This window comes from Nematolebias whitei, chromosome 1, assembly GCF_014905685.2.
Source record: "Nematolebias whitei isolate Nwh7 chromosome 1, NemWhi1, whole genome shotgun sequence".
NCBI lineage: Eukaryota > Metazoa > Chordata > Actinopteri > Cyprinodontiformes > Rivulidae > Nematolebias > Nematolebias whitei.
The window spans coordinates 79,571,151-79,576,727 of NC_056498.1; the positions used below are offsets into that span (position 1 = coordinate 79,571,151).

Below are 5,577 nucleotides of genomic sequence, written 5' to 3' on the forward strand. Positions count from 1 at the left end.
AAAGGGAAAAACAGGTGAGCTGCATGAGGGCTGATTGCAGTGACTCAGCAGAGTGGGTGTGGTTAAGTGAGGTGCAGGTTGACAGGAGATGAGATGAAACATGAACTATGGCAGGCAAAGCAAAAAAAGTGACATTTTTTTAATCTATGCATCTGACAGGTGTTTTATATGCTGCAGTTTTGCAAGAAAAAGACAAACTTGTTCATGCTTTTTTATTGTAACAAATAATACTTCAACATTGTGACAAATAAAAGTTCAATATTGAACGTTCAACAGTTTTGTACACATTCTTCTGAACATTTTAACATAATATGTACTATTGACTAACATTAATGAGTTGTTCAAACTGTTAGAACAGATAATAAAAGAAAAACGATTCAAAATACTTTGTGATATTTTCACTTGTATTAACTACAGATCAAATATAACTTTGTTGACATCACCTATAACATAAGATGTTGAATGCTGAGATGTGTCTGCCATGTATTGCTCTTGTGGGGTTTGGGCTGGTGCAGTGTGGTGGGTAGTTGGTACATTGTGCTGGTGGTGAGTATGTGCGGGGGGCTGGTGAGAGGATGCACTGGGCCACAATGGGGGTCTGACTGGAGTAGGAGGCATCCATTGCTGTGTAGTAGGTGGTGTCACGGTTTGGGGCGTTGCAGCATGAAGAAACGTAGACATAATCTGAACGAACATCTGGCTGTTGGCCCTCTGCTGCTCTTGTATTAACTGAAAATGTCTTTCTTCAGCTTGCTGCTGCATTTTTAAGAAGTTCTCAAAAGACGCAGACTCCTTCTTCATTCTTTTACATTCATCCTCGTGTCTTTTTCTCTGGTCCTCCATGTAGCTCTCAAACAATTTCTCAAACCGGTCAGCCTTTGCCTTTTTCTTTCTTTTCTGAGCCCCAGGTACAGTCAGCCTTGGTTGGCCCCTTTCTTCATCCAGCAGGGAGCTTGTGGTGGCTGCCTCTTCAACTTCAAAGTCGGTGGCACTTTTATCTGCATGATTAAAATGTTATGTACACGTTACCACAGTTATACACTAAAATTATCCATATTTGATTTTCTATTTATAATCAACTGTGGCAAATAAATAGGGATGCACCGATCCACTTTTTAAAATTCCGATCTGATCCCGATACCTAGATCTGAGTATCAGCCGATACCGATCCAGTTCCGATATCATGATCATCATTGATTTTATATGAGGCTGTAATAATCTCCTCTCAAGTACAATTTGTACAAATATCAATCAATCAATCAATCACCTTTATTTTACCAGGTAGAGCCCGTTGAGATCGAGATCTCTTTCACAAGGGTGACCTGGTCAAGTGGTCATCAGCACACGTCACAGGGTAATTGACAATAAGCATTTACATTTATCAAAAGAAAAAAGAAACTACTATCACGATAAATAAATGTTAACAGTTTGAAACCATCCGGATAAGACAGACTTCTGTAGACATTAAATGTAGAACAGACATCAGTTTAAGTAGATAAGAGTTAAAAGTGAACAAAGACATGTATATTTGATAAGTAGTGTTTTAGAAACATCTGCAATGGTCCATATTTTTGATAACATTATCTGATACGGTTGACATGAAGGATCTAGGCGAGATGAGTGTTGATAGTTTCAAATCTGTCTGTAAGTTGTTCCAGGCTGAGGGGACGGCGAAGCTGAATGCTCTTTTTCCTAGTTCAGTTCTGACCAGAGGAACTGACAGGAGGATTAGGTCATTAGAGCGCAGGGAGTAATGATTGTGGGATGTTTGTATTAGGGAGGTAAGGTATGACGGGACTAGGTTTAGAAGGGTCTTATAGATGAAGGATATCCAGTGAGTGTATCTGCGAGCGCTGAGAGAAGACCAGCTAGCCTTGACGTAAAGTTCACAGTGATGAGTGCGATAACTGGAATCAGTAATGAATCGAAGGGCACCATGATAAACTGAGTCTAAGGACTGTAGGTATTTTGATGCAGCACTCATGTACAGCACGTCACCATAATCTAATATCGGCATGAAAGTTGCAGCTACTAATGTTCTCCTGGCTTTACATGAGAAGCAGGATTTATTTCTGAAGTAGAAGCCTAGCTTCAGTTTGAGTTTAGTGACCATTTTGGAGATGTGGATTTTAAATGACACTTTATTGTCAATGTTGAAACCTAGATATTTGTAGGTGGAGACCATTTCTATTTGTTTTCCCTCTTGGGTTTCAATTTGAGGTGGGTTCTCTGGTTGCTGCTTTCTGTTGGATAAAACCATGATCTTGCTATTGTCAGCATTTAGGACCAGTCTAAGTTTTTGCAGACGTGACTGGATAATATTAAAAGCGTCTTGAAGAGAGGTGAAGGCTTGGCTGAGGGAGGATGAACAGCAATAAATGATAGTGTCATCTGCATAATAATGGTGGGAGGCGTTTGACAGATCACTGCATAGATCGTTGATATATAAGGAGAAAAGAATGGGACCCAAGACAGAACCCTGTGGCACCCCTTTCACAACATCTAGGAAAGTAGAGGAGGATCCGGCTACATGGACAGACTGTGTTCTGTCAGTTAGATAGTTGGTGAACCAGGAGACTGCTAGTTTTGATAGACCAGAGTGTTTCAGGATGTTAGTCAATAGTCTGTGATCAACTGTATCAAATGCCTTGGATAGGTCTATAAATAGGGCAACACAGTATTGTTTGCTGTCCAGGGCATGTATGATGTCATTTAATACTTTGAGAACTGTAGTTACGGTACTACTGTTTTCTGAATCCTGACTGGAATTGTGATAAAATATTATTTGATTGTAGAAAAACAGTTAGCTGATCACAGACAAGTCTTTCGAACAGTTTAGCAAGAATACATAATTTAGACATTGGTCTGTAGTTGTTGACATTAGTTGGTTCACCCCCTTTTAGCAGAGGGAGAACATGAGCCGATTTCCAGATTTTGGGTATTGTATTTGTATTTAGACTGAGATTGAAAATACATGAAAGTGGTTCAGCAATGAAATCTGCAGCTAGTTTTAGGAAAAGTGGTTCTATGTTGTCAGGTCCTGCTGCTTTGCATGTGTCAAGAGTTTTTAGAGCATTTAGAACCTCACTGGGAGATATTGATACAAAGTCAAATCGGTTTGTGACCTGTTTGTCTAGCACATGCGGAGTTGGGGGTGGATTTTCATCAGTTTGGTCAGCAGATAACATTTCAGGATGCGTAGATTCGAACAGGGAGCCAGAGGATATAAAGTGTTCATTAAAACAGTTTAGAATTGATAATTTGTCTGACAGAATACCTGAGCTGGTCATAATGGAGCTGGGTAAATCAGTGGTGGTTGTCTGACCAGAATTTGATTTTACTGTTTGCCAAAACCTTTTTGGATCATTTAGATTTTTTGTGGATGCGTCCAGGTAGTAATTTGATTTTGCATTTCTAATTAGGGTTGTGCATTTGTTCCTAAGTTGTCGGAAGCTGAGCCAGTCATGTTCAGTTTTTGATTTTCTGGCCTTAGCCCAGGTAGTATCTCTTTTTTTGAGCAGATTTCCTATCTCGGTGGAAAACCAAGGATTTTTACGTCCCTTTATTCTGTATCTACGATATGGAGCATGTGTGTTGATTATGTTTTGAAAACCCTCGTTGAAGTAATATATGCATGCATGTCCAAAAAGGCAACTTGAGGTAAGTTTTATTAATGTTGGACAAGTTTTAAAGTTAGAATTAAATTCTGCTAACACAAAACATGTTTATTTTTATTCCTAGCTTTAAAGTGGAAATTAAAGTGATTAATTTAAGTGATTGTTTAAAGTTGTTTTATATTTTATAAGGTGCAGATATAAGATTTTTTTCTTCTTTCTGCACTCTTTTCATTCAATGTTTTCTTTTTGATGATTTTTTAAAAAATTTTGTTTAATTTAAATGAACGAATAAATGAATTAAATTAAATTAAATGTTAAATGGCTTCAAACATCTGCTACGTTCATGGCATAAACCAACAGACATGTTCCTGTTTTTAGTATTTTACATCACTTTATAATGTAGCTGTTTATGTTTTTAATATATATAATTTTCAAATCATATGTTTTTTATGATTGTCTACTGTTGTACTGATAAATATCTCCTGGAGGGTAAACTATATCTTGACTGCAAGTTTCAAACTGTGAAATCCTTTGTTTTCTACAACTGATAGTGGTTGGTCATTAATTATAATGAAGTTTAGCAACTTCTCTGTAAACATTTGAGCTCTGTGGTTTCAGCGACGTCTTCTTCTTGTTCAATGATTGAACAAGAAGAATCAAAAGAGCAGCGCCCCGCTGAAGCCATGGTGCTCGAATGTCCATCGTAAAACTAACTTTACTGCGGTTTAATGTGGCGCTATGGCTCTGCAGACATTGCACGTTGCTGTCTTGTTTTGTGGTGTTTAGTTTAAAATACTTCCACACAGCGGACATGTTTAAATGAAAAGTTTGTTAGCTGTTAGCCACAGTGCTGCTAACTCAGTCCTCACGTTGTAGATGGCTGCAAACTATGAACTGGATTTCCTGAATGTGAGACGGGTCTTATTACTCTGGATTCGTGAGACACGCCTCCGTTCAGGAAATCCATTTCATAGTTTGAAGCCAACATGCAGCACAACCACAGACATGCATGCATTGGAAATATCGGCAGGTGGATTGGAAAATCCGATTCGTAAATTTTGCTGGTATCGGAGGCCGATACCGATATTGGATCGGATCGGCCCCATCCCTACAAATAAACGCAAACTGGCAAGATGTAACTGCTCATTTTATAATGAAGCATAACGTCAATACTGAAGTAGTTCTGCTCAAGCATTATTGCATAGTATAGTCACCCACTTACCACTTTTATCTCAGTCCTGACCCTGCTCTGTGGATTTGGAGTTGTTCGGTGCCAGGGTGGATGGTGGCGGAGTCTCTGCTTGGTAGGACTTCAGAACATGTTGTGGGCTGTTCGTGGGTCGAGTGCCAAGAACAACATCTAGTAAAGGAAACTTGTCCTTCGTGTCTCCTGAACTACCATTTTCCCTGAGCATGTCACATACTTTAATGTATTGTTGGCAAAGTTTTTTTACTTTGTTCAGCTGTGCGATGGAATCCCAACTTCTCAATTTTCAAACTAATTATCCTGTAAACGTCACTGTTCTTGTGAGTTGTAACAAGTAACTGCAAAATATTTTCGTCTGACCAGACTTGTATGAGGGCCTTTATCTCCTCGTCACTCCACGTATGACCAAGAGCCATTTTCTCCCGCTAATGTTAACGCGTTTGTTTTGGTGGTATTTACCCAGAATGCCCTGCGTTGTAGTCCATTTCCTGTTCTCATTGTAGTTCTACTTACTGCTGGCGGAGCGGTGCCCGGTCTGATTGCATTCACACTGTACTCGAACCGTGCTAGAGTTTCCTTCTACTGGACCGAGACCTAGGTTTTAGGTCGTTTTCACACTAGATAGTCCGGTAGACTCGGTTCGGTTCGGGACCAATATTCATGAGCTTTTGTTTACATTTGAGCTGGTGAGTTTGCATTCACACTGCACTGTGCAGTCGAGTCAACCTGTTGAACCAACCTATTCCCCCGCTC

General features: G+C 39.5%; 1 pseudogene; it reads right to left on the reverse strand.

The window, feature by feature from the left end:
* Positions 1 to 411: 411 nt before the first annotated feature.
* On the reverse strand, positions 412 to 5,240 carry LOC119430776 (annotated as a pseudogene).
* Between the last annotated feature and the right edge of the window lie 337 nt (positions 5,241 to 5,577).